We start from the raw sequence: 17387 nt of genomic DNA, 5'->3' as shown, positions 1-17387 counted from the left end.
ATCTGACACCTGCTTTATAGTCCCCAAAGTCATAATACTAAAGGAGAATGGTTGGGGTGAAGAAGTCATCAATTCTTTGGCGAAGTCATCGTTCTCACAGGATGATAGTTAAAGCAAAGCCATCTATGTGCCTTCTTTGAAATAGGGACAAGTTGGGAAACATCAAAGAAGGTGGGTTATCCTTTAGGACAGTGGTTCTCAGCCTGGGGTCTCCAGATGTTTTGGTTACAACTCCCAGAAATCCCAGCCAGTTTACCAGATGTTAGGATTTTTGGGAGTTGAATGACAAAAAAATCTGGGGACCCCATGATGAGAACCACTGCTTTAGGAGATTCTAGAGGGCTCAGCTATGAAAATGTAGACCAACTGGGCCCCCTGCTGTGGATTGCTCAGATATCGAGGGTGATGAGATGCTGGTTGAAGGGCCAGCATTTGAGATGGAGCACAGCAGTGCCCAGCATCTCCATCAGCCAAACTTAAAGAGCCTATGGAGTTAGCTACCACTTCTCAGCCTGCAGAGTAAGTGCAAGCAAGTTCCTCTGAGCAGGCAGAGGAAGTATTAAGTGTCCCAGCTTTTGTGAACCTGTGAAGCTTCGCAGGTCTTCTAGATTAGCAGATAAATGAGCTTGCAATAAGGAACACCTGAGAACCTAGTCTATAAGTAGGGGCGGCTCAAGCGGTAAGCAAACTACGCATTTGCAGAAGACACCATCCTCTAGGACAGGGGTCCCCAAACTAAGGCCCGGGGGCCGGATGCGGCCCTCCAAGGTCATTTACCTGGCCCCCGCCCTCAGTTTTATAATATATTTTATATCATTTTAATAATATATTGTATTTACATATAATATTGATAATAATATTATAATGTTATACAATATAATACTAATACCATATAATAATACTAATTATATGTTATATATTACATATAATATTACAGTATAGTGCATGGGTCCCCAAACTAAGGCCTGGGGGCCGGATGCAGCCCTCCAAGGTCATTTACCTGGCCCCCGCCCTCAGTTTTATAATATAATATTTTTATATCAGTTTTAATAATAAATATATAGTATATACATATAATATTGATAATAATATTATAATTTTATACAATATAATATTATTAATAATATCATATAATAATATGAATTATCTATATATATAAAAGAGTGATGGCATCAGGGCAGCGGACAAAACAACAAAACTACAGGGCCCCCAACCTCGAAATTTGACAATACAACCCATCATCCACGGCTCTAGGTTGATACAACAAAAAGAAAAGAAAAATAAAGTCCTAATTAGAGGGAGAGGAATAATTGCTTTTATCCAATTGCTGCCAGTTACAAGGCTAAGTTCCGCCCACTTGGTCTCCTAGCAACCTACTCAGCCCAGGGGACAGGCACAAGAGTTTGGAGAGACCCCTAAGGGCTATCCAGCCCAACCCTTTCTACTATGCAGCAGGACACAATCCAAGCATTCACAACACATGGACAACGTATAAATACTATACAATACTACACAGGGACATAGACCCCCTCTACCCGCACCACTTTCACAGTACACAAACAACCAAATGCATACTAAACATAAAGACAACCATACAACAGACATTCAATACCAACACTACCTCAACCATTTCTCACCAACACCACCAGGCAACGCCACAGCAACGCGTGGCTGGGCACAGCTAGTATGTTATATATTGCATATAATATTACAGTATAGTGGTATCGTTCAATATAGTAATATATAATGCTAATATTGTGCTATGCTAATAATATAATATATTGTATGTACATACAGCTGCTCTGAGTCCCCTTCAGGGTGAGAAGGGCAGGATATAAATGTAATAAATAAATGTAGTAAATGAATAAATAAATAATTGTAGACTTAGGCTCGCCCAAAGTCTGAAATGACTTGAAGGCACACAACAACAACAATCCTAATTAATTTGACTATCTCATTGGCCAGAAGCAGGCCCACACTTCACATTGAAATCCTGATAGGTTTATGCTGGTTACAATTGTTTTCATTTTTAAATATTGTATTATTCTTTCATTGTTGTTGTTTTGCACTACAAATAAGACATGTGCAGTGTGCATAGGAATTTGATCGTTTTTTTTTCTCCAAATGATAATTTGGCCCCTCCACAGTCTGAAGGATTGTGGACCGGCCCTCTGCTTTAAAAGTTTGAGGACCCCTGCTCTAGGGGGTGCAGTTGAGGCGCATCCAGGTGCTCAGATTCCAGCTGCAAAAGGAGGGAGGGAAACACCGCTTCTTTCCTCCCCAAAGTGCCGCCTCCCTTCCTTGCTGCGGCACTTTGGCAAGGGAAACCCGGCTTCTTTCCTCTCCAAAGCACCGGCTCCCTTCCTTGTTGCAAGGAAGGAGGCCGCCGCTTTGGCGAGGAAAATGGAGGCTGGGGGCTCGACGAAGAGAGAAGCGGCGAGTGATTGGTTTGGGGGAGGGTGCCAAAAATTCTGCTTGCTTACATTTGAACATTACCTAGGGCCGGCTCTGTCTACAAAGAGCTCATGTGTGGCACCTTGTTACTGGTAGTAACTTCAGTGTTTGAAGCTGTGACCTCGGACTGTTGTTAATCTTGGGTTGGTGATCTCTGGATTTACTCTTGGACTCTGATTTTTGGATTTTAAATTGACCTTGGACTTTAGACACTCTTGGATTTGGCTTTCGAATTTGACATGGGTGATAGTTTCTCCTGTGTGTTACCTTGCTGTTCTTGCCTCTTGGTTGGACTATTTGGCTTGAACTTGGACAGTTTGTTGACTCCCTGATTGTAAATGGGTTTGAGGGTAATGACCCCCCCCCCCCCGCAAAGTCATTATTCACCATATTTTATATGGCTGTGCCTCAGCCTTCTTGTGTGCCTCACTTTGTGTCATCCCAGCCTTAAAGAGCTTCTTATAAATGCTATGAATAAATCAGGCAGCTGAATTTCTTGTTTGCCTGTGTCAAAACATGCCTTGTTACTACTAACTATTCAATGCTACATAAAGAGGAGTGGTCTTTGCAATGACCTGGAAAGAGCATTTGCTGTTACTAGTGATGATAAAAGAGATGAAGATGTAAGTGAGGCTTTCTTTAGTAGTACCATCTCAGGGGAAAGTCGTGTGTGTGTGTGTGTGTGTGTATGTGTGAGAGAGAGAGAATGCAGTGGTGTTCAAAGGCAAATATTTGCATAGATCGGATGGGTTGTTATAAACAAAGAGGATCAGAAAAATGTGGCAAGTAGAAAATCTGACAGTGTCCATATGCAAAATGAGCTTTCTCTTAGAGGATTCTAGAAGCTATAATCTAAAAGGTTTTTAGCCTCTATTCCTATTTTATAGGGACAAAAGGATTAAAATGAAAATGTATAAAGAGGTTCCCCACTTTCACAAGGGTTAGGGGTGCAGAATTTCCATTAAAGAGAAACAGCATGAATTAAAAACTATGTTTTTATATAACAAATCACTTTTTAGGACTCTCTAGGCAGTGGTTCTCAACCTGGGGTCCTCAGATTTTTTGGCCTACAATTCCCAGAAATCCCAGCCAGTTTACCATCTGTTAGGATGTCTGGGAGTTGAAGGCCAAAAACATCTGGGGACCCCAAGTTGAGAACCACAGCTCTAGGGCAACTCCAATGGAAGCTGACTATAACTTGGAGGACCTTTCTAGGTCCTCTCTAGGAATCTCTAGGTCCTGCATCACTAGAGTTGTCCAGGAAGACCCAGAGATTCCTATAAACAACATTAATAAATTCATGAATAATCAAATCTGCAAAATATAATCCTACAAATGTGGAGAGCCAACTGTATTAATATGTATAGATTCAAATACTACCAAAATACCTCAAAATGATGATTTTTCAATTCCAACTAATGACTTGCCAAAATGCCCCAGATCCCACTTGATGTTGGAAGCTAAGTAGAGACCTAGTTTGAACTTGGATGGGGAATATGGAAAACCACCTCTGAGTATTTCTTGCTGCGTGAATTGATAGGGTCACCATAAGTTGACAGGCAACTTGCAACATATCCCCACACATAATTCTTATGTGACCTTACCATCATGTTAAAGCATATTTCTTATTCTCTAGCAAATGTTCAAAGTCAGCTCCTACTACAAGCATGTCCTGTCATGTGGTTATTCTGACTCAAAACAATTTGATTTAATAAACGCTTTCATTCATCCAGGCCCGCTGAAATATAGCTGATACTTGGGCTCTGTGAATTTTCTGACAGTAGCTGATAAAAGATATCCTGCAAGGTCAACATGTGGAAGGAAATACGAGCCAAGAGCTAGAATGTGGCAAGTTTAAAACACTCTGCTGAGACTCATTAGAAAGTTTAGAGTGAGGTATATCAGCATGGGCCCAAGAGACTAAAAAGGCTATGTACAGAAAATACCCAGTTTCATTGGTAGGGTCTTTTGTTTTCTTTTTGATGAACAAAATTTAAAAGACATTCATACATGGAAAAGAATTGAGAGTAAAGAGAAAATGCAATATCTGAGCACCACAGTTTAAGAAGGATATTAGCAAGCTAGCATATGCCTAGAGGAAGTTCACCAAGGCAGGTAAACATTTGGAAACTGAAGTTGGTGAGGTTCAGTCTAGGAAATTTGATATGTTCAGTCTGAATTTTTAAAAAAAGATTGGGAGGAGACATGAGAGCCATCTTCAAACATCTGAAAATGCATAGCAAAGAAGTTGGATTGATTTTGTTTTCTGCATGAGACCCAAGCAAATCATTTCAAGTAACAAGGGAGGAGATTGTGATTAAACAATAGGGAATTTTTCGTGATAGTAAGAGCTGCTTGATATTGGAAGAAACAGTTTCAGAAGGTGGTGAATTCTTCTTGATTGGAAGTCTTTCAACTCATAGGGACTTTAACAGTGGAGTCCAGCAATGGCAATGAGATGGACTAGATGGTCCATGGGCTCTATGATTCTGTGACACATTAGTTATCACTGTATAGAAGGATAAGCTAGAAAGTCATCCCATTCATGACTTTTATTAAACTGGATATCATCATCATCTTGTCCTTTTACCTCATATTGGGACTCAAGGCAGCCTAGAGAATATAGTATGACCTTTGTAACCTCTTCATCTTGGAGAAACGTGACTAACGGGGTGCCAGAGGGATCTACTCTAGGCTTAATGCTATTCAGCATCTTTATCAATGACTTGGATGATGACTCTATTTGTTAGCTGACTGGTGGATCATAGATAATGGATATGAATATATTCAATTGAATCAATGGCTCCAGTCTAGTCTAGGCTAACAATATAATAAAAGCCCATGTGAAATAATTATGTTTGTTTAATTCTGGCTACACAGCCATTAACTGATAATGCCTATTTCACAACATTCAGAAAGGTGGATGTGAGGGAACTTAATTGACCAGACTATATCTTCCCAAATGAGTCTACCCAAGCTCTAAGAACAGCAAGGGAGACACTTTTCTCTATCCCACATCTTCACAACTACAGCTAGTGGGAACACAGGATAAGGTCTTCTCTATTGTTGCCCCCACACTTTGGACCTCCTTCCCTTAGGAAGTTAAATTGGCTCCTTATTTGTTTTCCTTTTAGCAATGGCTTGAGGCCTTTCTTTTCCAGAAAGCTTTTGGAATCTGATTTTAATGAAAATGGCATTTATGATGCTGAACTGTTTTTGATCTGTTTTAAAGTAAGTTTGTAATCAGCTTTAAGTCTGTGATAATTTAATTTTGTTTTAACCTTGATTTTGTATATTTTAAAACTATATGTATCTTACTGCTTTTTTGTTAACCACCTTGAAGTCCAGCCTATGAGAAAGACTGTGTTGTACCCCAGAGCTACATCTCTCTGACAGTAAGACACCACACCACCTGAATATATCAGCAAGCAGTTTATTGAAGAATATATATAAAAGCCAAGCAATAAAAAGGATTAAAAGATAAAGTCTCAAAAGGTTTCTTCAAAACATCAGCAATAGTCCACCACTTCCAAGATACAGGAATAAATCACAAAGTACAAAGTTGTTAAATCCAAAAACACAAGGCAGAGTAAATCCCAAAAGGTAAGGCATGAACTTGGTAAACTGGAACCAGGAAAGAATACACTTGGATTCAAAGAGAAAAACCTGGCATGACTGGAACCATGAATCAAGATCCATATAGGAAACTTAGAACATGAATAGGCATGACTGACTTGAAGCATCAAACTCTACTCTATCTTCTCCTGAGACCTGAACAAAATGAGGTTTTTAAAATCATATGATGTATGATAATCATCTCATCAGTGGAAGGATGTCAACCAGGAAAGAGCTGTCCATTAATGAGACTTGTGAAGACAATGATCACAGTTTGTTCTTTTTGCACTACATTTCCACTGACCTCCCTGATTGTAATCTCCCTCCCACCCACCCAAAGTGTGCATATGATAGCCTGCCAATGTAGGCAACACTCCACGTATTTGATGAACCAGGCTGCCATCCAAATAAGCCAATGCCAAATATAATCTGCTAGTCTTTGATGTGCCACAAGACTCTTTGTTAGGTGTGCTTTGTAATGGGTTGAAACAAATTCCTCTTTCCTTTTCCTTTTGGGATTGCAGCATTTGTAGCATGAAACACTCAGTTGGGTGGCTTTCAAACAGCTTCCTTTTCTCTCTTGTGGCATTCTGCCGGTGAAATTTGACAATAGCCCCTGGTTTTCTTGCTTGCTTTACATGCTTCCTTGAGGCTAGTGGTGCAGTGAGGTTTTACCCATCTGGAAGTAAATTTAGTTGTTTCTCTATCTCATATATAGATAGATAGATAGATAGATAGATAGATAGATAGATAGATAGATAGATAGAGAGACAGACAGACAGACAGACAGACAGACAGACAGACAGACAGACACAGAGACAGAGAGACAGAGAAAAAAGAGCAGGATATTTGTTCTTCAGATGAAGATCTCTGCTATTTTCTTCTGTTTCTCCCATGCTTCCCAAACTTAGCTTGTCACACCAGTTTGTCCATACACTAATGAGTGGCAGAATCCTCAGACTTTTATAAGACTTTCTAATAGCGCAGCATTAAAACACACTTGTTTGGGATGTTGCCATCTCCCATCCTTTATCTCCTGTAACAAGTGGGCTATATTTTTAATCATTGTTATTGCGATCTTTGTTAATAGCATTGCTGAAATATGGATCTTGGTTAGTATTGGAGAGCACTGTAAGATTCTCAGAGGATAATCTGTAGTAAAGTGGTAGTGAAACTTGGTTTGTATATAGACGTTCCCAGGCTCAAACCCTACCATCTCCAAGTACAGCTAGGAAGGATGCTTGCTCTGAAGAGCTACTATCAGTCATTGTGACAACCATCTACACATATAGTATTTATGCTCCATATTCCATGCAGCTCTTCAGATACTTCGACTCCCAGTTATAACAATAGTAGAAGTAAAATCCAGACTGTCCAGTTGGACTAAAACGGGTTCATTCCAGATGGACAGTCACTTGGCTTGTTGTGGGTGTCTCTGAAACAGCCAGCCACAGTGTTCCAGGGGTTTGCTGACCATCAATGGACACCTTTGATAACATCAGCAAGGCATTTGCATGACCAAAGAGAAGGAGGAGGGATTCTGGTAACTGGAGTCCATTTATGATTTAGATCCATTGTGTGGAAGGCCTTGGGTGTTTATGACTTGGACACTTCACTTCACTTCACTTCACTTTATTTCTTAATTAGTCGCTCTCCACCAGAGTGCTCCGAGCGACTTACAATTTAAAATATCATTTCACAATATAAAAACATTCAACATAAAAACATTCAACATAAGAACATTCAACCTAAAAACATTCAACAGTCACTATTTGGCAAATTAGATCTGATTTACTTAAATGCACAACCAAACAGCCAAGTCTTGAACGCTTTTCCAAAAGGTCGCAACTCCGATATTGCTCTAACATATGGAGGCAATGAGTTCCACAGAATTGGAGCATAGATCAAAAAGGATCTACGCCTTGTAGCTTCCAGGTGTACCTCCTAGGAGGATCGAGGTGACCACTGATGGAAGAAAGGAATGAGGCGGTCCCTAAGATATAATGGTCCTTGGCCATTTCGAGCTCTAAATGTCAGGACCAGTATCTTGTAAGAGATCCGATGTTCTATTGGTAGCCAATGCAGTTGTTTCAGAATCGGTGTAATATGGGATCTTATAGATGATCCCTCTAGCAGCCTGGCCGCTGCATTTTGGACCATTTGGATCTTATGGGTTTTTGTCTTCGGAAGGCTGGCGTATAAGGCGTTACAATAATCCAGCCTAGTGGTGACTGTTGCATGGATTACCGTTGCCAATGCTTCTGTCGAAAGGTAGGATGCCAATTTCCTTGCCTGGCAAAGATTAAAAAAGGCCTGCTTACTTATGGCAGTGATCTGGGCCTCCATTGTCAGTGATGAGTCCAACACAACCCCAAGGCTTTTAACAGTAGCAGACAGAACCAGAACTTCCCCATCAAGATCAGGCAGTGACTGGATTAACTCTGGTGGCTGGCAGGGCCAGAGTATCTCAGTTTTCGTGAATATAGTCTACTCGCTCGCAGCCAACTCATCACTGCTTCCAAACACAGCTTAAAGTTCTCAGGAATCATGGTTGTCCCAGGTTCGAGACGCAAGAGTAGCTGGGTATCATCTGCATACTGGTAGCACTCTATGCCAAAGCTCCGCACTCTTCTTCCTTTGCATTCTTTGATAAAAATTCAGTCTCCCTGAACATATTGATTTTAAGCATAATGCTCAACAGCATAAAATGCATTACTTACCTCAACAGCCTCACAATTGCATGTTTTTTTGTAGCCAGAGAGGACAATAAGAACCTACTTGAGGATGTTTTCTAAAGGAAATGGGTTGCAGTAAAGACCTTATCAAATCAAAACTGTATCCATAATGAAACCTCTTCATAAAAAGGAAGGCCCAGATCAAAGAAACCCAGAAAATGATATTTCAAACTCATCATATTCAGAACTAGACAAAGAGACATGTTCCCCTTCTCACACAGGTCCATAATATTGTTTGCTAAATAAAGATAAATCTTCTCTGCTGTAAGAATCCAGCTGCTTGCTTGGTGAGATACTATTAATAAAAGTGGCCACATGCTGGAATAATTTTGGATCTGTTCTTGTTGAATCTGAGGTACTCACAAGAATTTTAGACAAAGTTCAAATCATATTACAATGTTGCCTTACAGGACATGAGTAAAAATATGAAAGAAAAAAACCCCCTAGGATTTAGTGGCTCAGAAAAGAGTTTGGTGCAGCCATGGAAGGTTATCTAGTTTGACATGGGTCCAATTGAACCATAATTGAGATTTCCAAATCTAAAAGGTTCATGTCTCTCATTGACTGTAATGGAAAATGACAGAACAGTTACAACCTCCCTCCTTGTTTGTCCACATTGGATTTAATTTGCAGACATAGTAATCCCTTAGGACTTGGAACTGCTGATAATGTTTTATAAAAAAAAATTATTGGCAGAAGAATTTTGCAAGCAATAGAGGAAACCGAGCCTTCTAAGTTTCATCACACATCCAGCCATCTGCTTAATGGCCATCTTGAGTTTTGTTGCCATATGGGACTGGTTCACAAAATGCGAAACACCAAGGATGCTGGAAACTGTTTAGATACCCCATGATAGAAATAAGGTTGGCAGAAGATTTTATAGACAGAACATAAATGGTAGCTTAGGCTGTTCCCCTGGTTAGTATAGAAGGAGTAGGTTGGGAGCGAGAAAAGAGCCTACTGGCAATATGGAAATGGATATGCTTTCTTTCTTAATTTCATACAGGACTGGCTGGTATGGAGCAGTATATGGGCATAGATCTTATTGTTAGTCCCAATTAGATGAATTGCATCAACTGGATTGACCTGTGTTAACTCATTCAACAATTAATCAAAGGGGGCTATTCTAGTTGGGATTATCCCAAAGAGTTTCAGCTGTGTAGCCACACAATTTAGGATCGTCTGTTTGTCTCTACCTCTAATGTACCTATGTATTTCTTAGGACTGTAGGGAAAAAATCCTGTACATTGCCCATTGCATAATGGAATAATAAAAGAAGTCCCAAATAATAATAAAGCAAGTCCCAAAATGCAAAAGCAGTTCTTTACTAGAAGTAGGAACCAGGAGGAAGGAGTATTTTGTAAATAGGACAATTGGGTATTTTTGCTGGGTTATTGTTAATTAATAGGGATATATGGGGGTTAATTGGGACTGTTTCATCTTAACATGAAAGACCAAAATGTTTCATTCACAGCAGTTTTTTCTGTTGTGAGATAAATAACAACAACAACAACAACAAAACAACACTTTATTTATATTCTATCCCATCAGTGCGGATTACAGTACACATATACGGCAAACATTCAATGCTGTTTGGACAGACAGAGCAGACAGAGCAGACAGAAAGTAGGCGTGATGTCTTGAGGTCCAGCTTCAGTGCCTTGGAGGTTGTGTTTGGATTCAGCCACAGTGGGGTGCTGTTGCTCCATTCCCTATGACGAAGAGCCATCAGGACTTCTTCCTTCTTTTTGAGTGCATTTCTGGTCTTTTTCTTTTTTTTATGGTGTCGTAAAATAACTCCTCTGCTTAATTAGCAGTATCTAATCTCTCTACTTACAGCTCTAAGCTGTTTTCGAACTGTATAGGTAAACAGTGAGCTGGGCTTGACAGTCGGGTGCTCACCCCGACTGGGCTTCGAACTTGGTAGATCTTATTACTGCTGGTGATTTACCAGCTGTGCTAAAGCCCTTCCCGAATGGAAATAGATCTTATTATTAGTCCCAATTAGAGTAGAAGAAACAAATATACGTCTGGAATATTGTTTCCATATACAAATGTTCTGAATGAATTATTCTGAATGAATTGTTCTGCAGAGAAAAATGTATGCTCTCTTGTACAGAAAATAAAGTTTCTGTCAAAAAAAATATTATGTGCAAGAAGTATATCTTCTGAACAGAAAAATATGGATGCTTTTGGGTACAGAAAATATGTTTTTTCCCCCCAGTGAGCAATTCCTGTCCAGCATTTGGGGATGTATGATACCAGGAGAAAATGGCCCCAAATGTCCACATTCTGTTATTCTTCCTGTTGGGGAACCCTGATTTCCAGTAAACTTGTATTTCAACCTAGAACAAAGGTTGAAATACAGGTTTATTGAAAATGGTGAATATTTTTCATAGCCACAAATGAATGTGAAGAAATATAACCAGCCTCGTTTTCACAAGTCTTAGGCCCCTTTTGAAGTGGATGATATAGCAGTGTAGATTCATATAATCCAGTTCAAAGCAGATACTATGGATTATCTGTTTTGATAATCTGAATTATAAGGCAGTGTAGAAGGGGCCTTAGAGTCTGATTTTGTTAGATAGGCAGGTGAGTTCTGGTGGCTAGGGGAAAGTAACAAAAGCATGGATGGCTTTAGAAAAAGACATTATATTCATTAGTTGCCATTAATGTCAATCACAGCTGTGAAAGGTAATTTCAGGTGAACCACAGCCTTGGTTAATGCATGATGGTGCTTAGAACTGATTATCTAAAATGAATTATGAGGGTCAATAGACATCTTGTCTCATTTGATTAGTTTATAGGGATCCTTTTCCATCTCCCTTTCTCTTTTAAAAAGATTTTCAGGTGAGAGCCCTGTTTTGCCAAATGACTTGCAAGCCTCTGAAATGTCATCCTTTTTATGCATTCAGATGTATCTTCCTTCTGGTCCTTTCCCTATTTTCTTTTCTCATCTAGCCATCTGTTTAGTAGTTTCCTCTCAAGGTTAATCTATTTCAGGTTACACACAGAATACCAAGAGGTGACTCAGCATATACCTTGTCAGAACAAAGATTTCCTCTACCCTTTTGCTAGCTTCAGGAGAGTGGTAGAAAAATTACAAATAACGTTATCATTTTGGTCAGTGTGAATGTCAAGAGGATATTCCATGATCTAAAGAGTATTCAAACTGATCACGATGGGACAACAATTCCAGGTCTACATGGAATTGTTTCAGAGTTTAGGCCTTTTTTAAAGTCTTGTTTTCTCAAAGAATGCTAAGTCAGTGGTTTGTTGTATATTCTGAATTCCTGTGGTTGGTAAATGAAGTTGTCAACAGATGGATGACAGGAAGTGCCAAACAGGCCTAGGCTTATGGAGTATTACATAATTTTTAAAAGCTTGATCGATTGGGTCACTGTCAACTAGAGCATTATGCTTCAGATATTTCTCTGGAAATTCTCTAAGGAAACATAAAAGTTCCAACTGTAAGATAAATATATTTATGGTGGTGTCTACCATTTTGTTTTTCCCCAAATTTCCTAGAATGATGTTTCTGGGACATTTTGGAAAAGGCGTCCTATCAGCTGACAGTTATCAAGGTTGATATTCAGTTTATATTTATAGATATGAAGATTCACGATTAGCGAATGCCAAACCTCTTACAATAAGGATGGGAAATATTTATAATTCTGGGAACTGAATTCCTTAAGGGCATGGGGTTGGGCAAAGCAAATGCTAGTCCCGGTGGATTTACATCTTTCTATTTTGATGTTTTTTTTTATGAAGCTGACAAAATACAACTTGCTTTTGTGATCAAGTGGACCCTTGGTATTCACTATGGTTTGTTTCTAGGTTCCCCATGGATGCTCAAGCCCTGCTGTATACAATGGCATAGTATTGGCCGGGCTTTAGCACAGCAGTTTAACCACCAGCTGCAATAAATCTTGCCAATTGAAGGGTTGGCAGTTAGAAGCCCTGGTCGGGGGGGGGGGGGGGGGGTGAATGCCTGACCTTCAGCCCAGCTCACCGGCCACCTACCAGATTGAAAACGGCTATGAGTAGATAAATAGGTACTGCTTAAGCGGGGAAGCATTTTAATGGCATCGTGGGGAAATATCAGAAAAATGTGAAGCTTGTTATTATTTGCCATCAGGTCAACATTGACCTATGGTGACCTTACGAATGGAAGACCTCCCAGACTTTGGCCATCAACCGCTTTGCTCAGGTTTTGCATACTCAGGGCTGTGGTTTTGTTTGTTGAATCAAATCACCGGTAATATGCTCTCTCTCTTTTCTTGGTGTTTTCTGCTTTGCCAAGCATTGTCATCTTTTTTAATGAGTCACATTTTAAATATCATGTCATCTCATGATGCATTCAAAATACAATAGCCTCAATTGTATCATCTTGGTTTCTAGTCATTTGTATTTTTAGCAATCCATGGTATCCGTAGAACTCTCCTCCAGCACCACATTTCAAATGCATTGCTTTTGTTCCTCTCAGCTTTCTTCCCTGTACAGCTTTCATATCTACACTTACCAATCAGAAATAGGATTTGGATCTTCTTCAATGTAAATGTGCTTATGTATCCTTTTAATAGGGTAAAATATTTATTATTTATTTATTTATTTACAGCATTTATATTCTGCCCTTCTCACCCCGAAGGGGACTCAGGGCGGATCACATTACACATATAGGCAAACATTCAATGCCTTTTTAACATAGGACAAAGACAAAGACAAAGACAAATAACATAGCTCCGAGCGGGCCTCGAACTTATGACCTCCTGGTCAGTGATTCATTGCTCTCCCGTCTGCGCCACAGCCCCCGTAAAATAGAGTAAAATAATACATGTAATAATAATAATAATAATAATAATAATAATAATAAATACAGGAAAATAATACATGTAGTAATAAATAGAGTAAAATAAATATAATAATAATAATATGATCAGATTGAAATAATGAATGTATTAATACCAATAATAATAGAGAAAAATAATAAATGTACCATATATACTCAAGTATAAGCTGACTCAAATATAAGCCAACCAGGACCTTCACCCAAGTATAAGCCGTGGGGGGCTTTTTCAGTCTTTTATAAAGGGTTGAAAAACTAGGCTTATACTTGAGAATATACAGTAATTAGTGTAATTTTCACACCACTTTAACTGCCATGACTCAGTGCTCTGGAATGATGGGAGTTGTAATTTTGCAAGGTCTTTATCTTTTCTGCAAAAGTGTGATGGTGCCACACCAAACTACAAATGCCAGGATTAATTCTACAGTGCAGAGTGCTCTTCATTTGGATTAGTGACTGACCCTAGGTATGCAAAATCTTGATTTCAATGTCTTTATTATGCACTTTAATAGAATACAAATGATTTTGGTCATTCTGCAAAAGTTAAGATAAATTAAACTTTGACGTTTGGTTTCATAGCATTGAGAGATGGCAGCTCAAGGAGTGACAAACTACATTCTTTCTACAGTGTAGATGCACCCAACATGTTAAAACAATCACAATTGACATATCATTTTGGAATACAGGCAAACTTGCTAGCTGGTACCGTTGTCCTAACAGTCTTCTCAGATCCTTCGGATGGGGGCATATTTCTTCATTACTTTACAGTGAACAACAGGATCATGTGCAGAAACCTAAACGTAGTTCATTAAAATCCAATAAACCTCAGTGATGGATGACTCCTTTCTTGCAAAGACACACAATTTGGTGAATGAAGGTGGAGACCTTTGGCTTCGCTGGACATAAAATATTACAGTATGATTCATTCTAGGAACATTATGTAGTCTTGTCCAGGGAGCGTAACAGACACAAGAATACAGAAATTATGCCAGCTGCTCCCTTATGTGGTTACTTTATGAAATGCTGATGGGCTCTCATGAATTTTAAGACAGAGCTCTTTTGAGAGGTAGCAATTACATTGCAGCAGATGGATTTTTTCCCCTTGCAAAGCTGCTCTGGGTTTGCCTTAGTATTTTTGTTCTGCCTTTCGGGGCGTGTTTATAAGTCACAGGAAGAAAACCAGAGGTAACAATGGCAAGGGAAAATTGGATTTCTTTATTTGATCGTTTTAAAAAGGTACAGAACATCTGTTTTTTTTATTTAAAACATTTTATTAGCTCATTATGAGCAGAGCAAAAATACATTGGGTAGTTACAACATTTATTTGCTTGACACAAGCAAACAGCAGATAAGAAAAGAAAGGAAAAGAGTCAGTAAGCAGTGTGCTGGGGGTATGAAGTAATCCTTGTGTAGAAGGTTTCTTCTTAGATGAAGTTGGCATTTCTTAGCAGGAATAATTCAATTATCAGAGAGATTGGGATGTATAGACTTGTAGGGTGCATCTACATTATATTAATGCCGTTTCACACCAATTTAACTGTCCTAGTGCAATGCTTTGGAACCAAAGAAGTTATAGTTTTACAGGTCTTTTGTATTTTATGCCACTTTGTGCTGGTGACTGACCGCTACAGCTTCTACTGTTCAATTGCATTGAGACATGGTAGTTAAAGTAGTGTGAAACTGCATTAATTCAACAGTGTAGACAGTTAATTCAACAGTGGAAACTGAATAACTGGTAGTAAATGATTTTTTATCGTGTCAGAAGCAACTTGAGATCATATTGCAAGTCGCTTCTAGTGTGAGAGAATTGGCTGTCTACAGAGATGTTGCCCAGGGGACGCCAAATGTGTTGCCATCCTGCTGGGAGGCTTCTTTCAAGGTAGAGCTGACAGATGGGAGCTCACCCCATCTCGTGGATTCAAACCGGCAACCTTCAGGTCATCAACCCAACCTTCAGATCAGCAGTCCAGCAAGCACAAGGGTTTAACCCATTGTGCCATTGCAGTTCCTTGTAGAAAAGGATTTGGAATATTTAGCTAATGGAAAACATTCTTATACAACTAACTGCTGCAATGGATAAATAAGAAAAGATTGGTTAATCGTTATTGACTGTATAAATAATCATTCACACCATCCTCAACTTCCAACTCACCAGGAAATATTTTGGAACATCTGGGTATTTTCTTTTTCCACAGAGGAAAAATTATGCAGTAAAAAATGGTGCATAACCTTTCATTTGCCAGAAACCCTTTTTTCTGTATTTCCGTATTTTACTTTGTGAACACCTCATTGCTTTTTAGTAGAGATTCAATATATGTGATATGCTTCATTATATTAGAATTCACTAGGTGTGTTTACACTGTTGAATTAATGCAGTTTGGCTGTAGTTTGTTGAGGCACCGGCACTCTTTGACAGAGACTGCTAAAGACCCTGTAAAACTACAGTTCACATTATTCCATTGCATTGAGCCATGCTAGCTAAAGTGGTGCCACACTGCAATAATTCTACAGTGTAGATGCACCCACTGTCACAGGACACAGCAATGGCCACTATCACACATTGCTTTAAAATGGGCTTTAGAGTCCTTCTTGTCCTCATGTGATTCTGTGCTGAAACCTCTTGGTCAAGGTAACCAAAGCAAACACGCCCCAGTGAGTATTTTCAGTGCCAATCTTCTTTTCTGGAGGCATTTTGCAGTTTTCATAGTACACCATAATTTGGTCTGCCCAAATTGCAACTTGCATTGTGTGAGAACATCACAACCCGAGTCTTTCTTCCAATTTTACAATGAGGGAGTGACTTTTCTCCTCAATTTGAACATTCAGCACTGAACGTGGGTGTTGAAGGCTCCCAGTAATAGGAATATGTTGCCATAGACACATCTTTTTAAGGATGACATCCACATGTATTGCGTAAGACTGAAGTAATACAATGAATGGTTATTTCACAAGGGCCTGGAATTACTACATTGTAATAAGGTAATTACAGGTAATCAGAAAGTTTGACTTTCAGCAAGGAATTGCTCGTGATTTTTGAAATTTTTGCCATGTTAAAGGCACAGGTGAGACATAAAAGCTATGATTTCTTATTTTCATGCATAGCATGTTGAGGGGAAAAGAAAGTATTCAAACTTATGTTAATATTATTGATTAACATTTGCCACTATTTTAAGATTTCTAGATGCAGCATTTGGGGATTTCTAGATGCAGCATCTAGATTTCTAGATGCAGCCTCTATCACAGTGGTTCTCAACCTGTGGGTCCCCAGGTGTTTTGGCCTACAACTCCCATAAATCCCAGTCAGTTTACCAGCTGTTAGGATTTCTGGGAGTGAAGGTCAAAACATCTGGGGACCCACAAGTTGAGAACCACTGCTCTATCAGATGTAGACTGGAAACTGTTCAGTCAGTGGCATGTAATTTTACAAAGAAATATTGACACATCGAAGATTTAGTTTTAGTCACTTTATTGTGTGTATATGTATAGCTTAGGTATATGTATATAAGGATATATGTAAAAAGCCAACATTGTGTAGTGGTTTGAGCACACAACTACAACTCTGGAGACCAGGATTTGCTTCCCTGCTGCATCATAGAAATTTACTTTTGGGTGAGCCACGTATTGTCAATCGCAGAAAACCCTGTGATAGGGTTGTTTCAGGGTTGCCATAAGTTAGAAATGTCTTGAAGTTATGCAACAAGAACACAGCCATATTTACCTGTTTCAGAAGATTACTT

General features: G+C 39.2%; 1 protein-coding gene and 1 long non-coding RNA gene across 16 annotated transcripts in view; one reads left to right on the top strand and one right to left on the bottom strand.

The window, feature by feature from the left end:
* dlg2 (discs large MAGUK scaffold protein 2) overlaps positions 1-17387 on the top strand; it is a 1295060-nt gene that overhangs the window by 385118 nt on the left and 892555 nt on the right. The gene's annotated exons all lie outside the window — the stretch shown is intronic.
* Positions 13628-17387, bottom strand: part of LOC134297975 (uncharacterized) — a 37886-nt gene continuing 34126 nt past the window's right edge. The window contains exon 3 of the long non-coding RNA XR_010004929.1: positions 13628-15658. This is a non-coding gene — a long non-coding RNA (uncharacterized LOC134297975). The remainder of the gene's footprint in view (positions 15659-17387) is intronic.

Source organism: Anolis carolinensis, chromosome 3, assembly GCF_035594765.1.
Source record: "Anolis carolinensis isolate JA03-04 chromosome 3, rAnoCar3.1.pri, whole genome shotgun sequence".
NCBI lineage: Eukaryota > Metazoa > Chordata > Lepidosauria > Squamata > Dactyloidae > Anolis > Anolis carolinensis.
This window is presented reverse-complemented; position numbering and strand designations above follow the sequence as displayed.